The following is a 25,503-nucleotide window of genomic DNA, read 5'->3' on the forward strand; positions in this document are numbered from 1 at the left end:
CTGTGTGTGTTCTAGTGCAGAGTTTCAGTACTGTGTTGGTGGGAGGGTGTGGGGTCAGGATGATGAGAGTGTGTGTGCTGTGGGCAGGATTGGGATGGGGGGTAGAGCAGGAAGAGAGTTCAGCATCCTCACAGCCTGATGGATGGGGCTGTCTCGCAGTCTGCTGGTCCTAGACCCGAGACTCCGCAGTCTTCTCCCTGATGGCAGCAGGCTGAAGAAGCTGTGTAGTGGGTGGGAGGGATCTCCTGCCAGACGGATGGCTTTCCGTGTGAGGCGGGAGCTGTACAAGTCCTGAAGGGAGGGGAGAGAGGTGCCAACGATCTTCTCAGCTGCTCTCACGATGCGCTGGAGGGTCCTGCGGCAGGATGCTGTGCAGGCCCCGTACCACACGGTGAAACAGCTGGTCAGGATGCTCTCGATGGCCCCTCTGTAGAAAGTGGTCATGATGGGGGTGGGGGCTCCAGCTCTTCTCAGCTTGCGTAGAAAGTAGAGACGCTGGTTTGCCTTCCTGGCCAGTGATGCTGAGTTGGTGCTCCAGGAGAGGTCCTCTGTGACGTGCACACCCAGGAACTTGGTGCTGCTCATCCTCTCCACAGCAGTTCCGTTGATGGACAGAGGAGTGTGCAGTGTGTGAGTTCTCCTGAAGTCCACAACAATCTCCTTAGTCTTCTCTGCGTTCAGAGAGAGATTGTTGTGTTTGCACCAGGAGGCCAGGCGGCTCACCTCGCTCCTGTAGTGTGACTCATCGTTGTTGCTGATGAGACCCACCACCGTCGTGTCATCCGCAAACTTGACGAAGAGGTTGGAGATGTGTGCTGGTGTGCAATCGTGGGTCAGCAGAGTGAACAGAAGGGGGCTCAGTACACATCCTTGGGGAGCCCCTGTGTTCAGTGTGGTGATGCTGGATGTGCTGCTGCCAACCCGCACTGCCTGTGGTCTACCAGTCAGGAAGTCCAACAGCCAGTTGCACAGTGAAGTGCTCAGCCCCAGACTGTCCAGTTTGTGTATGAGCTGTTGAGGGACAATTGTGTTGAATGCTGAACTGAAGTCAACAAACAGCATTCTGACGTAGGTGTCTTTCTTGTCCAGGTGTGTGAGGGCTGAGTGGAGAACAGTGGAGATGGCATTATCGGTCGAGCGATTTGACCGATATGCAAACTGGTAGGGGTCCAGGGAGGAGGGGAGTGAAGACTTGATATGGTGCATGACTAGTCGTTCGAAGCACTTCATGAGGATGGGGGTGAGTGCAACCGTACGATAGTCGTTGAGACAGGATGGCGATGCCTTCTTAGGGACAGGGATGATGGTGGTGGCTTTGAAGCATGTGGGAACCACAGCCTGACTCAGAGAGGTGTTGTAGATGTCCGTATAAACCTCTGCGAGTTCCCAGGCACAGTCCTTCAGCACACGACCAGGAATGTTGTCAGGTCCAGGAGATTTTCGAGCATTGATCCTGCTGAATGCTCTCCTCACACTGTCTTGGGAGAGCGTTAGCACCTGGTCACCAGGAGGAGGGATGGATTTCTGGGCGGGTGTGTAAAATAAAAGATGTTCTACCTAAAAAGGCTTCAGGGGAAGGCATACATAAGAAAATTTGCTACCACTTTAAAATAAGGCTCCTTTATAAAGGGTTTATTAATAGTTTATAAAGGAGTGTATCGATGTTTATTAATTAGGTTATAAACCATTAATAAGCAGTTACAACACATATATAGGAAGGGCAACAGTGGCATGTCATGTACCAAATAGTGATTCCACATTAATTTATATTGTTAAACTTACTGTTAAAGATCAACTTTATTCATTTAACTATAATTTATAACTTTATAATTTAATTTAACTATATTATTGACTATATTATTCTATATTATTTTATTACATATGCTAAAAAAATGTCACTGTTCTTCTTTCTATTTATGTGTTGTAACTGCTTGTTTATGGTTATGACCTAATTAATAACCATTAATAAACTCATTTATAAACTATTTATAAACCCTTCATAAAGGAACCTTATTTTAAAGTGGTGCTGAAAATTTGTTAGGCTTTTTTTTACACCAGACTTTCAGTTTTTTAGTTGGGTTCAGACCAACATTACAAGTGTGAAAGGGGCCCTGAACCACAATATGTGGTTCTACTAATAGAGGTAGACTCGTTCTGGATTAACTGAGCCATGATTTGGTTCTGCATAGTGTGAAAGTACTTTATATTGGATGGTTCAGACTTTTAGACCAATTGCAAGAAGTTGAGGCATCTTCCTATCTCCATATAAGGGTGTTCTGCCCCTGTTGAACGTTACTTGCCAACTCGACAGACAGCTAACAAAGTTGGCCTTGAAATAAGTGAGAACCAAAGGTATCTTGTCTTTGAGGTTTTACTTGTATCCAAGCACCAAATGTGAAACTGAAATACAAACAATAAATGGTATCACATTAACAATCTACATTTATGCAACATGAACTGAAAATCTAAACATACACATTGTAACAGCCAAGATTATAATTTAATAACTTAATAAACAGGTATAAAAACTGAAAACTGCTTAAACAAACCAACTAAACTTACAAACGATGATTCCCTGAACATTAAACGTGAAGATGGTAAGGGATTATAAGTCTGCTGTAAGCCTGCCTCATGGAACTGTAGGAAAAGAACATGGCTGCACACCCCATCTGCTCCACATCACCTGACTGACATCATCCAATCAGAATTTATGCTGTCCTACCAAGCCTTTGTTAATCATAAATAAATGTCCACTAGGTGGTGCCAACACGACAAAGGGCGTTTTTTTTTTCAGCTATGTCCAAATTCACTAGCTGGGGCAGTGGTAGTGTATTGGGACGCGACCCTGACGACACAGGTTTGATACCGCGTGAGAAGCGGTGTGTTTATTTATTTAGTTTTTCCTTTCTTCTTGGGTTTACCTGCTTTGAGATCAACTGTTCTGCAATTGGGTTCAACAACCCTCTGGGCTGGAGAGCTACTAGTCTGTAGCAGGACCCTGGTGTTTGTGTTACAAAGCCCCTATGTACAATAGGTACCCTTCAAATACTGTAAATATGAAGTGTTACGTATTTTGCTTCTGGCTCGTTCTTTTTCCAGCACATTTTTGTCTGCATTGCTATTACATCACCATACGCTTTCTTTTATACACCCCCTGCTTATTCATAAAGACTGTGTTAATGCAAACACAAGCAGATTTGTAAAGCTGTATTACTGTATGTGCGACCTGGTTGAATTATTCTAACGAACACGGAGCCGATGCTTCACGCTATATGAACAGCAGATTATTTCTGAATTCTCAGAAGTGTTTTTTTCTCTTCACATGGCACGGCTCTGGTGTGGAATGTAGGCCAGTGGGAAGACGGAGAGCACCGGGAGCCGCTCTGTGCTGTTAAACTGATTTCTTCTCTGGCGCTGCTGCTCGGGAAAGTCTCGGGAAGCGTCTGAGCGAAGTCTTTGTAAGATAAATAAGTAAACACTGTTTAGATGCTGGATGCTTTTGTACAGCACGGGTTTGATCAAGGACAATTTCTTTTGAAGTTCACTTCCTCGGGTACGTTCCTTCTCGGCTCGGCTGCATTATTAACGGCGCTGTGCAGCCGATGGTTTCAGAACAGAGGTTTCACATAAAGACTGGTGAGTCGAATCACTGGAGGAAATACCACGCTAGAAGTCTCGTTGGAGTGTGTAGTGCGTATTTGTGTAATAAACAGAGACGTTGTAATGAAAACTCTGTGTAGATGATCTGGCGTTTACATGCAGCTCATGTTACATAAAAAAAAACATTTTTTTACAAGTTTTCCCACAAAAAATGAAGATGTTTCTATGGCTGAGCAGCTCCATCCAAGCCTCAATTTACCAAACACAATCTCAAAGCTTCAGATACAATAGTGTAAAGCACGGAGCCACTGGACTCTAGAGTAGTGGAAAGAAGTGTGACTGCATATTTCCAAGTGAAAAGTTTGGATGAGGGGGGATCATGGTACAGGGTTGTTGCTCAGCCATTTAGTTGAAAGGAACTTTTAATGCAAATTTCAACCTTTATTTTGCTTACTTATCTTCAAATATTTGCCGACTGAACCTGTGGTATGTGTGAGACTCACACACTAGATAACACCTCACAAATTATACAGGTGTACAGGGAGTTCTTGAGGGAGCTGTTTCTTGAGGGAACACCTAATGATCCATTAAGATGCTGCAGTCCCATGATTAATACTGGAAGTTTATTACGTATACTCTCTATTAAAAAAATAGGTATTTGGTTTTAAAGGTGAAATTGCTACATAATATTACTTTTACCACGTGAAAGTACATATTATAGTATTTTTCGCACTATAAGGTGCACTGGATTATAAGACGCATTAAGCGGCACTAGTAAGGATGCTTACACTGAAGTGTAAAAGAGTGTCACCATGTTTCCCTTCTAATGGTGAAACTAGGGGGAAGCGCCTAAGTAAACAAAACTGTAATTCTTAGAAATCTCTACACAGATTTCTATCCTGAAAACTGCTGTATTTATTTGTGTGTGTAACAGGTTTCCATTTATTTACAGTAAGCTTATTTCCAATATTTTGCCTAAGGGTGAGGTTTCAGTGAAGTTTCACCAGCACTAAGGCTGGGTGCAGCAGCATTAGCATTAGCCGCTAACAGCAGCACTAGGGGACCGTAAATGAGGAACCCTGAGTGTTCTAGTAAGCCAGAGCGCTATCAGTTAGCAGTTCATTCTACGTAGCTTGTTTTAACATGGCAAACATGCAGACTATAGTACAATATGCTCGCATATGAACGGTGAAAGAGCTAGTGCTGGAGTTAGCGGCTAATGCTAATGCTGCTGCACCCAGCCTTAGTGCTGGAGAAACTTAACTAAAAACTTACCCTTATAAAGCTGTATTTCAGTTTTATATTATGTTTTATTCATGCTTTATTCTTTTTAATTCCTTGTTGTTCTTTTACATGTTTTTAATTTAACTCTCTTTGTTTTAATCATGTTTTAATCAATCATGCTTTATTCTTATTTTAGTTTTTATTTCCATTTTTACTGTTAATCTTTTACATGTTTTTTTTATTTTTATTATTTTTTTTTATTTCTCTGTGTATTTTCTAATTTGTAAAGCACTTTGAATGACCATTGTGTATGAAAGGTGCTATATAACTAAACTTGCCTTGCCTTGCCTTGCCTTCAGCGGAGTGGCTTTACTGCTCCTTATAATAACTGACTGCTAAAATTCATGCATAACGTACAACATATAAGGCGCACTGTCGATTTTTGGGAAAATCATGTTATGGAGTTGTTGCTCAGCTATTTAGTTTGAGTAAAAGGAACTTTTAATGACAATTTATGTGATGTTAAAAGGGAAATATTGGAATGATCGTTTTTTTTGTTTTAGTTTTTAGACAGCAAATTTAACCTGTTAAGATGTGAATAAAATTTGCCGTAAGGAATTAAAGGATTTTATGTGCACCTTATAGTCAGATAAACCTGGTAAATGTAAAATTCACGCTTAATCTTTGCACTCGTTCTCCGCCTCCTTTCCCCAGCCGTCACGCTCTCCTCGTGGTAAATGTTTCAGACAGCTGGACCACAAGCAGAGCCGCTTTAACGAACAGGAAGTGCTTGTGGCAGGCGTGAGGTGCTGATTTCCCCTCGGCCCTCGTCTCCCGCCGCCAGTCAGCCTCCGCTCAGGTGGCCGTAAATGTGCTGCCTCTGCATAAACGCTCACGCGAGACGCAGCCATCCCTCAGCGCTCAGAAACCCAGACTGCTTACCTCGCAAAGCTCCGGCAGCACCGGCGCCGCTGCTCCATCACGCCGCGCTCCTCAGACCTTACCTGGCAGCTGCTCGCCAGAACAAATTGAGGTTCTCTCGGTGGCATCTGAAATCAGACGTGAGTGCTGCTAGTGTGAGTAGATATGGATTTATCAGAGTTATCTCAGGACTTCTTGTCTGAGATATCTCAGAAATTACTTTGAGTCCTATCATACACCCTGGGCAAGGCGAGTTGTGATGCTTGTTGCTATCTTATACCACATCAACAGTCTATTTTCATGCCTTGCACCCGCGCCGTTAAAATAGCGTCAGGGTTTAGAAATATATTCATGCTGATGGGTGTGGTGGTCTGGAAGTGAAGTGTGTTCAGGAAAATTTCTGGTGCGTCTCTATTTTGGCAATGGAAAACACAGGTGACTGGTTGATTAAAACCCTGACAACAGTCAATCATCAGCGCCCATTCCTATACAGTATACCTTTTAAGCTACTTCATTAGTTTCATTAATACAGCCCATGTTTTAGAGGGTAATTTCCCCCTTTACTTATGGTGTAACGTCTCTGGATGAACCAGTACATTCAAAATACTTACCTTGTCCTACAGAAACTTTACTGTAGGTATAAATAAAATACAACCAGGAAAAAGAGTGTATTATGGTGTATTATGGTGTAACTGTTCTCTATGAATCAGTCAATACAAAATACTTATAGAGTCCAACTCGTACTTAAATGTACTGTAGGTACAAATAAAGCACAGGAGATCCTGCAATTTCCCTAAACTTGTGGTGTAATTGTTTTATATAAAATAATATATAATAATTTTGCCCTTTGTTCATGGCAGTTATTAAAGCTTCATTTTAGTCACACTCCAGGAAATTACAGTATTATTATTCTAATAATTGTATCAGTTTAAATAAGAAGATGAGAATTTGATTTATGTTTTTAACACTGTAAAAGAGCAGCTAAAACAGTCAGCGTGGAGCAGGAAGATAATGTATAGTTTGAAATGTTGAGTCTAAATATTTGAGACAATAATATTTATATATCTTCAATAACACAATCAGGAATGCTGAGATCTAAAAATATATTAATTAATACACAAAAAACACAAGATTTTATATTAATGGTTAATAAAGCCACACCTCACCTGATTTTTACTGTTCTTACTCTATAAGTACACAGTATTTACTCAGTAATTACTCAGTAAGTACCCAGAAACAACAGGGAGTGGCAGGCTGTATTATGTAGCGTATAGTTTTTACCATTCTTACTCTATAAATACATAGTACTTACCCTCTGAAACACAGGCTGTATTATAAAGCGTTACCGAAATCTGATTATAGTTACTCATCCAAGTCTGTAACTGTACATTACTTTTTAAAAAGCATTACCCAGATTTCTGGATTGCTAATAGCAACACATTAGATTACTCATTACAATAAAAACCCATCAGATTAAAGTAATACATTACTAGGTAACGCATTACTGACGTCACTGGTTTTCGTTATGTGTAGTGAAGCAATGCACCTGAGGACTCCAACAGCACAAGCAGCAGCAGCAGCAGCAGGCTTTCAGATTGTGTTCTGGCTCCAACAATACTCACACTGCCAAACCTCACTGACTCACTGCTGACGACTCCTACCATGATGGCTGTCATAACTCTATAGGCTCCTCCAGAGCGCCCGCGGCTACACACATCCCAGCTCCGTCCCCTGGTGGGAAAAAAAATCAGTCTGAGAATAAACAAGTGGGGTCACGCTTTAAAAACAATGGCTTTATGCAGTCTTACAGAAACGCTGTGCTTAGTAACAACACAGCAGCAGCACAGACCACACAGGTACCCACACAGGAACTGCTCAGCAAAATCATATAATAACAGATTTATAATACTATAAAGAAAATGAGAAATGGCTGAGCTTTCAGACCTCAAATAATGCAAAGAAAACAAGTTCATATTAAATTTTAATAAAGTTTTAAGAGTTGAGAAATCAATTTTTGGTGGAAAAAACGTGTTTTTAAATAACAGTTTTTTCATGCATCTTGGCATCATGTTCTCCTCCACCAGTCTTACACACTGCTTTTGGATAACTTCATGCTGCTTTACACCTGGTGCAAAAATTCAAGCAGTTCAGCTTCGTTTGATGGCTTGTGATCACCCTCTTATTTTCTTTTTGGTTTTCAATTTGGAATTCGGAATTTTCCCGGGGGACCTTAAAAGATGCTGTACCTGCTGTATACAAAGGACAGTAAGTGGCAAACAAGCTTCTGAAAAGTAAGTTATGTTTATTACCTGTGATTACCACGGTTGTGTGCATATTATTAAAAGTTCTGCTTCACAAAACGCCTTGTTTGCCACTTATTGTCTTTTGTACACATAGTGAAGTCCGAGACGTACAGTATCTTTTAAGGTCCCCCGGGAAAATTCCGTTGTGTTGTGACTCACTTCCGTTGTGTTGTGGTTCTATTTGCAGCGCGTTTTTCTATTTGCAGCGCGTTTTTCTATTTGCAGCGCGTTTTTCTATTTGCTGCGCCTGTGTTGTAATTTTGATGGATGTGTTTTGTGCTTTTGCAGCGCTTTTCAATTTGCACTGCGTTGGGCTTTCTCGGCCACCGTATAAAACACTTGATCAGATTAATTAGGACAATATTATCTGAAATACTGTGATTAATCACACTTGTTCTTCTTAAGACGCAAGTTTTTATAGGGGATATTTAAATGTAAAAAAAATGAGTGTAAGAAATTTAAAATGCAATTATATTTATATTAGTGGTGCCAATTAAAATACTTGGTAATACTTATATGTTTGAAGGGGGGATAAAAATAATCTGCCCCAGTCTGAGCAGTAGAGACCAGAGGAGGGAGAAAGACTGTGGAGAGACAGCCTACTCATTTAAATAAACCTACCCCTGAGAGCTCCCTCCACAGAGCTCATACAGTCTATGGTCCCACCCCAGCTAGGTGTAACCCAGCCCTTTTACACACCAATAACCACACCTTTTTAAATAGAGCTGAATAACGTTTAAAAAAACTATTTCTGTGGGGATATAAAAATGTAACAATATAAGCAGAGGGTACACTAGCTGCTGCATTTAAATAATGGAGGTAGATTTACAGTATATTAGAAAAAAACGTGATTAAAGTTGGCTGTTTTTCCATTGAAACTTATGGGGATGGGTGGATGGGTGGGGTTACACAGCTTTCTGAAACCGAACAGCAGGGGGCGCCCGACCTGTGGTGGCTTCACTTTTGAGAGACAATGCTCTGCCCAGCTATATACAGTCTATGATCTGAACACATTGCTTGTGTTAAATAATACTGCCCCCCTTTGTTGGGCTTAACTGGACATGAATAACACAATGTTTTTTTGTTTGTTTGTTTTTTAACTGAGAGTGTGTGCATGTGTGTGTGTGTGTGTGTTTGTGTATATGTGTGTTAGTGTGTATAGTGAACTGGCTCTGTCTCGGTATAGATGTTTATGTCACAGGAGACTCTCATAAAAGCGTTGGCGTCCTGCTGTGTCTCACGCAGAGAGTGTTTCAAAGGCCGCTTGGAAATGTGTCACTCCTGGAGTGCGTCACACAGCGCCTCCTGTAAAGTCTTCAAACGGAGGTGGGGGAGCGCTGTACGGCTAAAGGTCAGCATTCAAGTCCCCGGTCGCCGGCGCTCGGAAGGTCACAGTGCACAGCCGCCGCAATGAAAACCCATTTCCTCCACGCCAAAACATCTCTCCAGCTTTATTGACCCCTCCCGCAGTCGAGTCACTGAGCCCTATTACCCAGCTATGGGACGGTCAGTGTTAGCAGAAGCCATGACTAAATCATAAGCAGGTCGTCCAAAAAACACAGGGGGGCAGTTACTAAAAAAAAAGAAAATATATATATTTTATACAGTACAGGCCAAAAGTTTGGACACACCTTCTCTTTTTCAATGTGTTTTCTTTATTTTCATGACTATTTACATTGTAGATTCTCACTGAAGGCATCAAAACTATGAATGAACACATGTGGAGTTTTGTGTACTTAACAAAACATGAGCTGAACCTCCACAGTCACTGGACCTGAACCCAATCCAGATGGTTTGGGGTGAGCTGGAGCACAGAGTGAAGAAGGCAAAGGAGCAACAAGTGCTAATAAACACCTCTGGGAACTCCTTCCTTCCTTCAAGACTGTTGGAAAACCATTTCATTTCAGGTGGTCACCTCTTAAAGCTCATTGAGAGAATGATGCCAAGAGTGTGCAAAGCAGTAATCAGAGCAAAGGGTGGTTATATTGAAGAAACTAGAATATAAAACATGTTTTTAGTTATTTCACCTTTTTTTGTTAAGTACATAAAACTCCACATGTGTTCATTCATAGTTTTGATGCTTCAGTGAGAATCTACAATGTAAATAGTCATGAATATAAAGAAAACGCATTAAAAAAGGGAAGGTGCGTCCAAACTTTTGGCCTGTACTGTATATATAGATAGATAGATCTGGAAAAGAAAATAAGAGACACTTAAAAATAACGAGTTTCTTTGATTTCACCAAATTAAAAACCTCTGGAATATAATCAAGAGGAAGATGGATGATCACAAGCCATCAAATCAAACTGAACTGCTTGAATTTTTGCACCAGGAGTAAAGGCATAAAGTTATCCAAAAGCAGTGTGTAAGACTGGTGGAGGAAAACATGCCAAAAACCAGGGTTTTTGCACCAAATATCAAATTCTAAACTTTCAAACCTTCAAAACAATATGTAACTGTTGTCCATTACGTAACAGTAACTTTCCAAGACTTTGAAGATTTTTAATGTAACAAGACACAAGTAACACAAGTAACAAAAAAAAACTAACAAAATACTAAAGTGCAGATTGTTTAGTGCATGTGTATATACTTTAAATGTAAACTATAATACATAATATACCCCTATAAAGGAATTTCTTAAAGTATTTTTTCTTTACTTAGTTGCGTAGTTTACTTAGTTAAGTAGTACTAGCGCTAGCACTGGTGCTAACCCTGGCTAGTGCTCTTCCTAACCACGGCAAGTGCTGCTGCTAACAGCGGCTAGCGCTGCTGCTAACTGAGCTGTTAAAAATATTGCAAATCTAAGCTTACTGTAAATAAACTCACCCAAATAAACAGTTTTTAGGAGATACATCTGTGTTGATTAACATCCAGTACTCGATTGACTTTAAAAAATGTATTTTTTTTTTAGGAATACCAGTTTTGTTTACTTAGGCGTCTTATAATCTGGAGCTGTTTGTGTATGAAAATAGACCAGAAATAGACGTTTCTTGAAAGAGTGCCTTATAATACAGTGCTTATAGTCCATAAAATACGGTACTTTGTTTCACACTGGTCTATTTTTGCTGAAACACGTTGGACATTCACCTGATCCTTCACCACAGGCAAAAACAGCAGCTCACAGTTGTTTAACATGACAGTAAAGTTGCATTTTTGTGTAGATTACAGTCAGTTTTAGTGACCCTGAGCAACAGAATCTTCTAGAAGTCTGGTGTACTCAAGGTATAATGGGGTTGAGGTGGTATTACCCCACAAGCTGCCACTCTGATGCCCTGTTAAAGCCTGTGGTACAGGCCAAGATGCACCGGCTCTGCTCTCTCAGTTGAGTGAAGGCAGAATGAGGCTAAGGCACAGTTTTTTCCTCGTCATGTTCGCATCAGTGACCCTGGAGTATGTCATCCCCAATCTATCCCCAGTCAGGTCCCGGATTGCCGCCGCTTGCCCGCGAGCCTAATGTCTGCTATGAGAGCTCCATTTGTCAGCGTCACCGAGCCCCCTGGCTGCATGCTATTGATCCTTATTATGTTCGATCAAGCTGTGGAGTCTACAGGGAGGCAGAAAGCTTTCTCTAGTATTTCTGCCTCAAACTTCAATGCTGTTCTGCCAAGAAAAGGAGAAGAAGAAGAATATGGCATTGCATATTGATTACGATGCATATATAAGCCTCATTTACTCTAGCATTAACATGCATCCTGTGAGATCCGTTCATACAGTATACAAGTGTGTCTTGAGGAGTATCGTAGTCTGATCACTTAAAACAAATCAAATTCAGAGGTGATCAGAGAAGAGAAACATATACAGCTCTGTAAAAAAATAAGAGAGCACTTAAAAATGATAAGTTTCTTTGATTTTACCAAATTGAAAACCTTTTGGAATGTAATCAAGAGGAAGATGGATGATCACAAGCCATCAAACCACCAAACTGAACTGCTTGAATTTTTGCAGCAGGAGTAAAGCAGCATAAAGTTATCCAAAAGCAGTGTGTAAGACTGGTGGAGGAGAACATGATGCCGAGATGCATTAAAACTGTGATTAAAAACCAAACCAGGGTTATTCCACCAAATATTGATTTCTTAACTCTTAAAATTGTATGAATATGAACTTGATTTCTTTGCATTATTGCATGAGGTCTGAAAGCTTTGCATTTTTTATTTCAGCCATTTCTCATTTTATGCAAATAAATGCTCTAAATGACAATATTTTTATTTGGTATTTGGGAGAAATGTTGTCTGTAGTTTATAGAATAAAACAACAATGTTCATTTTACTCAAACATAAACCTATAAATAGCAAAATCAGAGAAACAAATTCAGAAAGTGGTCTCTTAATATTTTCTAGAGCTGAGCATGCTACACTGCAAAAAAAATATTCTTATCAAGAAAAAATATATAATTTTAATTCAACAAATCAAAGATTTGTTTTTTGCCTTGCTAAGCTTTGTATAAATGTAAGATTATTTTACTTATTTTAAGATCACATAATGATCTTAAACAGTCTTGCTTAGTGTAAAAACACTGGTTTAAAAACTACTTAAAATATAAAAGTAAAAGTAATGTAAGGGGAAAAAAAAGGCATTAAGATAAAAAGCTTAGGTCAAACCACAGAGACCTAAAGTGCACTCAACCAATTACAATCAGATTCACTCTGGATATGGATAGGGGTTTTATTGAACGATGAGAATAAAAACGGAATAAAAACGAGCTGAAATTAAATAGAAGTAACGAGGCTATTTTTATTCAAATGTAAGGAGTAGAAATTTCAGATAATTGTGCGAAAATGTAAAAATAATCACACCAGTAAAGCACAGAAGGAGGAAAGTCCCACAAATCCCTCTGGATCAGCCCTGTGTCCTTTCCCTGTTTCTGACATCATGCTGTTTCTCCACTTTCACTTCTAAAGACTGAAGTGAAAATGCAGCTATGGCAACGGGGATGAGGGTGGTCTCTGTTTAAAAGCTTTCGCTTTGTGTAGGAACCCCCAGTAGAGAGTAATGGCAGCGGTCAGCTCAGTCTATGCAACAAATGCGGGTTTTCCATTAGGCAGGAATCCCCCACCTGGACCCCTCCAGTTCTGCTCCTCTCCCCGGTTCTTTCAGGGTTTTTAGGGGTGCGCTGCAGGCTGCCGGCTGGCGCTGTCCATTTGTTTTCTGACCCAATTAGAGAGGCATCCCGGGGCTCTCCTGACTCTCTGACCACAGGTAAAGAGTCCCAGCCCTGATGCCCTGGGGGAAGTGGCACTGTGGCACAGAGACCTGCTGTTCAGCAGAATGCAGGAGAGAACGCAAAAGAGAAAGAGAAAAAAAGAGAGAGAGAGAGAGAGAGAGAGAGAGAGGGAAGTAGCATAGCATTCACTGTATAACACTGTATAATGTGAAACTCATATTATAAATAAACTTATTGCACATAGAGTGATCTATTTTAAGAGTTACAGTAAATAAAAACTCAAAATTAAAAAAATAATAATATTATATAAGACTAATTGGTAGTTTTGGCAGTGTGGGCAGTGTGCCAAGTCCTGCTGGAAAATGAAATCCTCATCTCCATAAAAGTTGTCAGAAGAGGAAAGAATTTAGACTTGATAATAAAACACAGTGAATCAACACCAGCAGATGACATGTCTCTCTGACGGTGCCGATGATGCTGATGGTGCTGATGGTGCTGATGGTGCTAATGGAGCTGATAATGCTGATGGTGCTGATGGTGCTAATGGAGCTGATAATACTGATGGTGCTGATGGTGCTGATAATGCTGATGGTGCTGATGGTGCTGCTGATGATGATAATGCTGTTGGTGCTGGCGATGCTGATGGTGCTGATAATGCTGATGGTGCTGATGGTGCTGCTGCTGATGATAATGCTGTTGGTGCTGACGATGCTGATGGTGCTGATGGTGCTGGTGCTGATGGAGCTAATGGAGCTGATAATGCTGATGGTGCTGATGGTGCTGATGGTGCTGATGATGCTGATGGTGCTGCTGATGATGATAATGCTGTTGGTGCTGACGATGCTGTTGGTGCTGGCGATGCTGATGGTGCTGATAATGCTGATGACGCTGATGGTGCTGACGATGATGATGGTGCTGACAATGCTGTTGGTGCTGGCGATGCTGATGGTGCTGAGGGTGCTGATGATGCTAGAGATTGCTGATGGTGCTGATGGTGCTAATGGAGCTGATAATGCTGATGGTGTCGATAATGCTGATGATTCAATTCAATTCAATTAAATTTTATTTATATAGCGCTTTTTACAGCAAAGGTTGTCACAAAGCCGCTTTACAGGAAAAACAGGTCCACGCCTCTTATGAGCAGCACCACAGAGAGCCAATTTTATGGTGACACAGTGGCAAGGAAAATTATGCTGATGATGCAGATGATGCTGATGCTGATGGTGCTGATTGTGCCAATAATGCAGATGATGCTGATGCTGATAATGCTGATGATGCTAATGATGCTGATAATGCTGATGCTGATGTTGCTGATGATGCTGATGGTGCCGATAATGCTGATGATGCTGATGATGCTGATACTGGTGGTGCAGATGATGCTTATGGTGATAGGTTCAGTGGTGGGTTGTTATCAGGGGGGTGGATGTTGGGGATGATAGAGAGAATAGCCATCTCTCAGTGCTTTCATTAGCACTTAAAATGCAAATGAAGAAGTGCAAGTCTTTGAAGACGTGGCTTTGTTCAGTGTGCAGGGGGAGTTGTTACGACGCTGTTTAAAAAGACTGCAGAGAAAAGAGGAAGACCCCCTTTTCCCTTTTTAAATTGAGTCACAGAAACACCTGCACGCTTGTGGACGGATTATATATGCAAGATGTACAAAAAAAAACAACTCACTGACAAAATATTTCAATAAATAATGTACTCTGCATTGCTGCAATACTAAAAGATTACAGGTGTGGTCTGATTAGACACTGAGGGCCATATCTTACAACCTGTGCAAGCAGCGTTGCAACGGCTTATCGCCGTTGCAATGCTTTAACACCTCGCCAACAGACCACACCTTTTCACACCTTTGGCCTGCATCTTTTAAATAGCAACAGTGCTTGTGAATTGTGTTCAGGTAAATACAGTATCTGGCATATTACTATCTTGGCAACAGAAAACACAGGTGGTCCACTGACAGATTTAAACCCCAACAACAGTCAACCATCAGATGCTCATTGCTATCTTTCTATGTCTTCTATTACAAAGACACACTGACATACCCTAAATCAAGCTGTAGGGTCCACACAGGCTACCGTTGGGTAGTGTACCTCCTGGTGAGAGATTATTAACAGCTAGACATGCCTTTACAAAGCAAACTAAAACATTTTGTCTAAACCTATGTAACTTTCAATGGAAGTCAATGTAAAAAGATTTTTTTTCAGGTCATTTTGTAGTATTTCTATTGGTCCATTCATCAAAAAAATTTGACACAGTCTAAGGAAGAGTTTGTGTAGTAAACTAAAAATCGACAAAAATGGAGATACTTGTTTTTTATTGGACAGCGATGATAAGGAATTTGAAACCACTTTCTACATGATTGAAATAAAATAGAGCATCCAATGGCACCCTGTTTCTCTTTTTTATTATAATGAATGAATACTCTATTAACATGCCTGGGATGTATTTTTTAAAGGAACATGAAATAAATCTACCATTTAACCTTCTGTATTTGGTCTTCATCCAAGATGATAATCCAGATTTATGATCAGACAAGTAGCGAACTGAATATGAAAATAGATAACGACGGGTAATTAAACATTTTAGCACAGTGACCATTAAGAGGTTAATGGACTTCAATTAACGCCTCATGAATATAAAGCCAAGGAGCATGTTTCCTGAACATGATGAGGCATTTGTATTCTAAGTCAGACCTTTCCTTTTGCAGCGGGTTGCCAAGTGAGGAGTAGACCGAGTCAATGGAGCAGGTTCTGAAAAATACATTTTAAGAATGCATTTCTCTGTTTCCTGCAGTGAGACTGAAATGCTGGTCTTCTATGTCAGGAAAACACTGATTCAGAAGTTAAATTGGCTTAACCTTCTCAGACCCTGTATCCTCATATAAAAACATTACATTTCTGCTTCTCTGCACCATGATACTTAATGTTTTTAAATGTTGACCCTTTAGCCTCAAACAAAGACACTGATCATACCATTTAGTGGTTACATGACAACATTACACTCAATTGATTGAAAACAACATGGCGGGAATCCCAGTCAAAGGTTTCTACAGCCAATCCAGAGAGAAACATGGGCCTGGTAAATATTCTCATCCAAATTAAAGTTTAAAGTTTAAGTTATCTTGCACAACAGAGGAAACTCTTGCTCTTCCTTTTCTGGGATAATCCTGATGAGGGCCAGTTTTATCTTTTCCCAAAATCGTTTTTTTTTTTCTTAACTTAGTTGAGGAGTTCTTGCCATAATATGAATTGGAACATTACTCAAATAGGGGTTTTCACATTAAGAGGGAGGCAAGAAATTCAACTAACTAACTCTTGACGAGTTCAGCACAGCTGTTAACTGAAAGCCTAAATTCCAAGTGACTCTACCTCATAAAGCTGACTGAGAAAATTATGTCATCTAAGTAAGAATCGAAAAATATAAAACATATTCTGCTTTGTTTGACACTTTTGTGTTTGCTTTGACTGGTACTGTACATGTGAGATAATGAGTAACAGGTGATGCAAGTCAGAACTCAGGTGATGCAGATTGAGAATTGTGGGCGTTGTAGTCAAACTGGTGCCTGGTGGATTCTGGGAAATTAACTATAGTGGCATGACTGAGGCCCTGTCACATTTTTTACAGTTCTAAGCCCTACACACCTCCTGGAAGTGCACTTTTATGTTGTTTAAAGTTGTTGAAGGGTGTTTAAAAGGGGCATAAGTGCTCAATGTGTTGGAATAATGGGACAGAGCCATAATCGAAAATAATAGGAATTGTGACACACAGCTGCTCACATAATAGCTATAACTTTTAAGCTCTTAAAACCCACCATAAAACACTGCATCATACAAGACAAGATAAGAATGTACGCAGAACGGTCATCCTTCCCCAAAAAACAAAATCAGCATTAAGGCAGGGACGTTATTATTTTTCTATTCAGTTTTATAGGAAAATCTTACTCATCCTGTCAGGCTCTTCCTAGACCGCTGAGGAGTTTCACACCGAGGGAGGGAAGAAGGCATTAAAAAGCTAGAAGAATTTACATAAATACAATATGCAGGCTTCCAAGGACACTTATTAATCAAACCAAACCAAATCTAGCTCAAGTCAGAGCTTTGATGTAGAAAACAGCGCTGTGAGAATAAACAGCTCCACTCCAAATCCAGGGTTCCTACCCCCCGAGAAGGTCATGCATATGTGTTCAATCCCATGCATTTATATTGATCCTAATTTCGCCCCATTTGTCTAAGCGCTGTTGACAACAGCGGGGTGCGCTCCCCTTCAGCACACCTCATCTGATGAATTATGCTCCTTAGATGCTCCCCTCGCTGGAGATTCCTCATGTTCTCTGCCTGTGGAGAGGCTCCTAATTGCTGCAAAATGAATTCATCCTTGGTTCAGGCGTGGGCAGAAAACACAGCAAAGCACCAGCATCTGTCAGAGCGCTGCCTCCCAATCGCTGCATATAAAACCGAGTGGGAGAGAAAAAGAGAGGGAATATGACAAAAGAAGAAGAGAGGAAGATATTGATTTTTACAGTTTCTGCTTTACCATTTTCTTCTGTAACTTCAACATTTTTCCACCTAACACGCAGGAATATCAAAAAGCCCACCTACAGAGTCTCTTCATTTGCACAGCTGGCACAGATGGAACGGTTTAAAGTCGTAGTCAAAGTTTAAAGACATTCGAGAACGCTTCAGTTTCTCTGATTTTGCTATTTATAGGTTTATGTTTGAGTAAAATGAACATTGTTGTTTTATTCTATAAACTACACACAACATTTCTCCCAAATTCCAAATAAAAATATTGTAATTTAGAGCTGAAAAGGCTTAAATTACAAAGAAGATGCAGAACTTTCAGATCTCAAATAATGCAAAGAAAACATATTCAAGTTCATATTCATAAAGCTTTAAGAGTTCAGAAATCACAGTTTTCATGCATCTTGGCATCATGTTCTCCTCCACCAGTCTAACACACTGCTTTTGAATAACTTTATGCTGCTTTACTCCTGGTGCAAAAGTTCAAGCAGTTCAGTTTGGTGGTTTGATGGCTTGTGATCATCCATCTTCCTCTTGATTATATTCCAGAGGGTTTAAATTTGGTCTCTTATTTTTTCCAGACAAAAAAAAAACTGTTTGCCCAGGTCCTGAAGCAGCACACTACCAGCCCAATGTTTAACTTTGAGTATGATAATGTTCTTTTTCTGAAATTATGTGTTTTTTTTTTTGTTTTTTTTACATCAGATGTAACGGGACACACTCCAAACAGTTACACTTTTTGTCATTTCACATACAGCAAGGGTTTCTCCCTTCCTTGATCTACCTGGTTGCCAGATATATTGTAAACCGAGCACTTATGGGATCATATTGGCAGCCTACAAGTGTAGAGCAGGAACTACAGGCCCAGCTGCAACATCAATGGGATGCCATACAGAACCTGTAGAACCTCCATACCCAACCGTCTCAATCTCCTCTTATATCCAAGCTAGAGCTTCTAGACTTTTGATTGATTGATTGAATGCACGTATCCTTTAGCTTTAATATTGTTATGCTTTATATATCTTTACCATCACACACATATAAAGGGTTCTGTTTAATTGTATGTATGCACTGCATGTGAATATATCTGCAGGCAAGTGTAAAGAAATGTTCCTATAGAATATAAATCACGTCACTGAAGCTCTGCACTTAAACCAGACCTCAGCTCGTGTTCCCTAAAGCCTCGAGGTAAAGCAGGAGAAGCAATATGAATGGTAAAGATCATGAAACGTATGTATGAAGAAGCTGATGGTGTCTGATGGACGCCCCCGACTGTCGCTTGTTCACGTGCTGGACTCATTTGTAGGGGAATGTCCAGGGAGGGCAGGAACAGCAGTATCAGAGCATTAGCATGCACACAGAAACCCCTCCCTACAGAACCTTTACATGCTCCTAATGAGCCCTGAAGCCATTATGCAAATCTCCATATTTTACATCTTTGTCAATTTTAGATCTCCTCTTTTTCTTTCTTTTTCTTCTCAGATCTCCTCTTTTTCTTTCTTTTTTTTCTTCCCATTTTTTCTTTTGAGAATTTAATTTTACTTTAATTTTCTTCTTTGTCAATTTCAATTCTCCTCTTTTTTCTTTTTCTTTTTAGATCTTCTCTATTTCTTTCTTTCTTTCTTTTTTTTAGATCTCCTTATTTTTCTTTCTTTTTCTTTTCAGATCTCCTCTTATTTCTTTCTTTATTTTTCTTTTCAGATCTCCTTATTTTCATCTTTGTCTGTTTCATATCTCCTCTTTTTTTCTTTCTTTTTTAGCTCTCCTCTTTTTTTGAGATCTCCTCTTTTTTTCTTTTGAGAATTTAATTTTACTTTCATTTTCTTCTTTGTCCATTTCAGTTCTCATCTTTTTTCTTTCTTTTCTTACCTCCTCTTTATTCTTTATTTTCTTTTCAGATCTCCTCTTTTTTCTTTCTTTCTTTTTCTTTTCAGATCTCCTTATTTTTCATGGTTGTCTGTTTCAGATCTCCTCTTTTTTCTTCTTTTTTTAGCTTTCCTCTTTTTTTAATCTCCTCTTTTTTTCTTTTGAGAGTTCTTTAATTTTCTTCTTTGTCCATTTCAGATCTACTCTTTTTTTTCTGTAGAGAGCTCCTCTTTTTTATCTCTTTTTCATTTAAGATCACTTTTTTCTTTTTTTGCTTTTCATTTCGTCTTTTGAGATCTCCTCCTTTTTCTTTCTTTTCTTTTCAGATCTCCTCTTTTTTTAAGATTTCCTCTTTTTTTCTTTTGAGAGTTCTTTAATTTTCTTCTTTGTCCATTTCAGGTCTCATCCTTTTTCTTAATTTTCTTTTTAGATCTCCTGTTTTTCTTATAAGATCATTTATTCTTTTTTTTATTTTGTCTTTTGAGATCTCCTTATTTTCTTCTTTGTCCATTTCAGATCTAAGACCTTCAGACTTTTTCCTTTAAAAACTTTTTTCTTTTCTTTTCCTTTAGCCTCAGCATACTTACCGGTCACCCCTCTACAAATATGCGACATGGGATCTCCTTTTTCCTTTCTTTTCTTTTCTTTTCTTTTCTTTTCTTTTCTTTTCAGATCTCCTCTTTTTTCTTTCTTTTTCTTTTGAGATCTCTTTTGTCCTTTTAAGATCTCCTCTTTTCTTTTAAGATCTCTTTTTTTTACTTTAAAGCTCTTCTTTTTTCTTACTATTCAAAACTCCTCTTTTTCTTTCTTTCCTTTTCAGATCTCCTCTTTTCTTCTTTCTTTTATTTTCAGATCTCTTCTTTTTTTCTTTTGTTTGAAATCTGCTCTTTTTCTTTTCTTTTCTTTTTTTCTTTTCAGATCTTCTCTTTTTCTGTTTTTTGTTTTTTATTTTGTCTTTTGGATCTCCTTATTTTTTTTATCATCTCTTCTCTTTTTTTCTTTTCAGATCTTCTCTTTTCTTAATTTTCTTTTTAGATCTACTCTATTTCTTTTACGACTGATTCTTTTTTTATTTTCAGATTTCTTATTTTGTGTTTTGAGATCTCCTTATTGTTCTTCTTTGTTCATTTCAGATCACCTCTTTTTTTCTCTTTTCTACTGAGATCTTCTTTTTCCTTCACCCCCAGCATACCTTTCCAGTCACCCCTCTACAAAGATGCGACAGGGTGTGCTGCTTGCCATGGCCTTATATACTAGTGCCAACAGATGGATGGATTGAACTGATCATCTCTTAAAATTGCTCGGGTGACAGTGCTGACTGATGGCAGGCCGACACCTTACACAAAATAAAATAAAATAAATATAGCAGATTTCATGAAACCTGGATTTGTCTAAATCTAACCAAAGTTTTGGGTTTTAGGGTTGTCTTCCTAACTGAATTTCGAACCTGATGGCTGATGGCGTCTGATGGACGCCCCCGACTGTGGTTTGTTCACGTGCTGGACTCATTTGTAGGGGAATGTCCAGGGAGGGCAGGAACAGCAGTATCAGAGCATTAGCATGCACACAGAAACCCCTCCCTACAGAACCTTTACATGCTCCTAATGAGCCCTGAAGCCATTATGCAAATCCTCACTAATGCACTAATGCATCAAAGATGGCCGCCGCTCTCTGTCTCGGCGGAGGAGATAAGATGATGAGAGGAGGAGGTGGGAGGAGGTGGAGAGATTGAGGGAGCGTACCTGACCGTGATGCCAGGGGAAAGAGAGAGAGTGGGCGAGAGAGAGAGAGGGCGTCAGATGCCCGGGCAGAACTCCGAAACTGATGGAATTTCAAGGGCCATTCAGGAAACGATGCACCCCCCACCATGTTGCAGTTAATTGCTTTTATTTTGGTTGCCACAGCAACACCAATAGCGAATAACAGTAGAAATTGATGCCATTAAGTTTCCTGCAGCACTGCGTCGTTCGCCGGAGGCTGGTGTTGGGGTGTTAAGGTTGGATAAACACAGGTAAACGTGGGCCCTTGGGATGTGAGGCCCCTGAAGCAGCGGTTCCATAAATTTGATCATGTATTAATCTGATAGATGGAGGCCAAAGGAGTTCTGACATTATAAGCCTTTATAGCTTACAGTCCTTTATAGATCATTAATGACTGATATCTGTGATTTATGATTTAAGGGAAAATGGTACAGTGTTATCAGGTCAATTTCAAGGAATTTGAGATTTCTTGTTTTCTGTTAAGATCTATAGACTTTCCTTTGTGAGCTTTTTTAAGAATCTCCTTTCTTTTTTCTTTCTTTTCTTTACAGATATCCTATTTTTAATTTCTTTTTTCGTTTTGAGATCTCCTATTTTTTCTTTAAAGATCTCCTTATTTTTCTTCTTAGTTCGTTTCAGGTCTCCTATTCTTTCTTTTCCTTTTCAGATTTCCTCTTAACTTCATTTTCTTTTGAGGTCTCCTCTTTTTCTTTTCAGAACACTCTTTTCTTTTTATTGCTTTTTATTTTGTCTTTTTGGGATCTCCTTTTTCCTTTCTTTTCTTTTCTTTTCTTTTCTTTTCAGATCTCCTCTTTTTTCTTTCTTTTTCTTTTGAGATCTCTTTTGTCCTTTTAAGATCTCCTCTTTTCTTTTTTTCTTTTAAGATCTCTTTTTTACTTTAAAGCTCTTCTTTTTTCTTCTATTTTACTATTCAAAACTCCTCTTTTTCTTTCTTTCCTTTTCCCTCTGCTACTGACAACTTTTATGGAGATGCGGATTTCATTTTCCAGCAGGACTTGGCACTGCCCACACTCAGTACCAACTGATCTTATATAACATTCAAATTGTCTAAAAAGACACTGATATTTGGGTTTTCAATGGCTGTAAGCCATAGTAATAATAATCATCCACAATAAAAGAAATAAATGCCTAAAATAGATCACTCTGTGTGTAATACAGCTATATAATATATGAGTTTCACATTTTAAACTGAATTACTGAAACTTACTGTAACTTTTCAATAATATTGTAATTTTTTTAGATGAGCACTAGTATAACTGAATACCCAAGGAAAGAGATGAAACCAAAACTTCACATGAAGCATTGCTCTTTAGCTGCTTAAATGTCAGTTTAGGAGTGTTATATTTTTAGACAAATGTTGGATATAATTCACATTAAACATCAGTCCTGCTTTCGTCCACCTTCAATGCCCCTCTCCGCCGTCCTCCGAGCCGAGCAGGGAGAATAAAAGTGAAGAATGGAGGTTCAGGTGGGACTCATCTGAGAGTAGAGGAACACTTGGAGGGAAGCAGATGATAACTCTCACCCTGGAGGAGAGAGAAAAACTCACTTCTCCATCAGGGTCCCCGGAATAAGACGCCGCAGTCGATCAGCGGGGGAAAGACAAATTATCAAGTCTTCCTTTTAAAGTTCTCTGATTGCCAGGCTGAAGAATCATCAGGCGCCCATTACAGCTGTGATATTGTTTCAAATTACCCCCCAAAGCCCTGAATAATTGTGCTGATCTATTAGCAAGCCTCAGTGGCTCGGCACTTGTAATGTAGGCCTGCAGCATCGGCTAGAAGAAGAAGAAAATAACAGGGCTGTATTCAGAAAGCAGAAAAACAAATATAATGTTATGCTGAGCGCACACTCAGACTCTGGACACATTTTTTCACATTACAAAAAAAAAACAGTTTCTGAATCAGTTTCTTTCAAAGGATTATCATATCACACCACTTAATTCATAAAGATCTCATTCTCATGTTTTTATGGTATAGGTTTTAAGTGATTTTACTCCAGCATTTTGGAGTAATGATAAGTCAACCCTAAAAAAAAATATCTGTGTGTCGATTTTGTATAAATCAGATTTTAGAGTTCTATAAAACCAGCAACTCAAACTTTTATTGAATGATACTATTAAATCCACAAATAATACATTCCATACTATCAATCTTAAAAAAAATTAAATAATTTTACTAAAGCAATTAGGAGTAATGGGCAGTCAAACCTAGGAAAAGTGTCTATTCGGTTTTGCATAAATCAGATTTTAGAGTCCTATAAAACCAGCAAATCAAACTGTTATCAGATGACACCATTAATCTACAATGAAAACATTCTATATTGTCAATCATAAAAGTTTCCTGTGATTTTACTGTAGCAATTTGGAGTCATGGAAATTGTCTATTTAGTTTTGCATAAATCAGATTTTAGAGTCCTATGAAACTAGCAGATCAAACTTTTATAAAATAATACTATTAAATCCACAAATAATACATTCCATACTATTAATCTTTAAAATTTTAAATAATTTTACTGGAGCAGTTTGGAGTAATGGGAAGTCAAACCTAGTAAAAATGTCTGTTGTGGTTTGCATAAATCAGAATTTGGAGTCCTATAAAACCAGCAAATCAAACTGTTATCAGATGACACCATTAAATCCATAAAGAACACATTGCATACTATCAACTCGAAAAGTTATAAGTGATTTTACTGTAGCAATTTAGAGTAATGGGAAGTCAAACCTTGGAAAAGTGTCTATTCGGGTTTGCATAAATCAGATTTTAGAGTCCTATAAAACCAGCAGATCAAATTTTTTTATTAAATAATACTATGAAATCCACAAACAATACATTCCATACTATCCATCTTTAAAATTTTTAATAATTTTACTGGAGCAATTTGGAGTAATGGGAAGTCAAACCTAGGAAAAATGTCTATTCGTTTTTGCATAAATCAGATTTTAGAGTCCTATAAAACCAGCAAATCAAACTGTTATCAGATGACACCATAAAATCCATAAAGAACACATTGCATACTATCAACTCGAAAAGTTATAAGTGATTTTACTGTAGCAATTTGGAGTAATGGGAGTTAAAATCTTGGAAAAGTGTCTATCTAGTTAGCATTAATCAGATTTTGGAGTCCTATAAAACAAATTATCAAGCAAATCAAATGATTTATTAAAGTTATTAAATTACACCACTAAATTCTTAAATATCGGTTCCCTAAAGTGGTGTATTATGAATTTTAGGGCTTTTAAAATTTAATTAGAAAGAAAAAAGGGAAAAAAACAGATACATAAGCAGGTAAATGTGCATGTGGCTACTTTTGCAAAGCATGCAGCTCATGTAATTCTGACAATCGTATGACAGTGATTGTACGACACTCATACAACAGCAACTCCCAGCAACAGAGAGCAAGAGAGAACAGCTTTCACACGTTTACGATGTTGAATAGAGGATAGATTAACCTACAGTGAGCACAGCGCTCGGATCCAGCGGCCGCTGAACGGCGCAGACTGATGTATTATGCATGGAGCGGCGAGCCATTGGAGATATGACAATGAGTAATGCGCTGGAGATTGTCTGATGCAGATTGCCTGTATGCTGAAGACTTTTGTTTAATATCGTTTATTTCAGGTGATGGCCGCTTGCCGCGTTACCGCTGGGATAATGGCGTCCGATTGGAATATTAGATAATAAAAAATCAGGTGAAATTGGTGAGATTGCAGATGAATGCTTTCCTGAGAGGAATGGAAGCTTGAAGGAATCTCATTTATTGGCGTGAGAGAAGAAAATTGTTATGCAAACAAAATGTTTTATTTTTTTTTTTCGTACATCTCTGCGTAGAAAGATTCGCACTGATTAAACATGCGGACGGCGTTCGCTCGGGCGAACCCATCCGCGGCAGCAGCTGAGCCGGACGGATGGATGGGTGAGATGTTTATGTATGGATTGTGTCTAAACCTGTGTACGGACTGTTATCAGAACAGGTAGCAGATTAGCGGCAGGTCAGTTCAGTTTGGCGCCATAGACGGCCGTCTGTCCGCCGTACCGTACCGTCCCCTCCTCCCGCAGACACGTCTCCTCGCACCTGAGCCCGGAGCCTCGGCGTAGCGCCAGCCGGGAGACGAGTTCACACAC

The sequence above is a fragment of the Astyanax mexicanus genome, chromosome 10 (assembly GCF_023375975.1).
Source record: "Astyanax mexicanus isolate ESR-SI-001 chromosome 10, AstMex3_surface, whole genome shotgun sequence".
NCBI lineage: Eukaryota > Metazoa > Chordata > Actinopteri > Characiformes > Acestrorhamphidae > Astyanax > Astyanax mexicanus.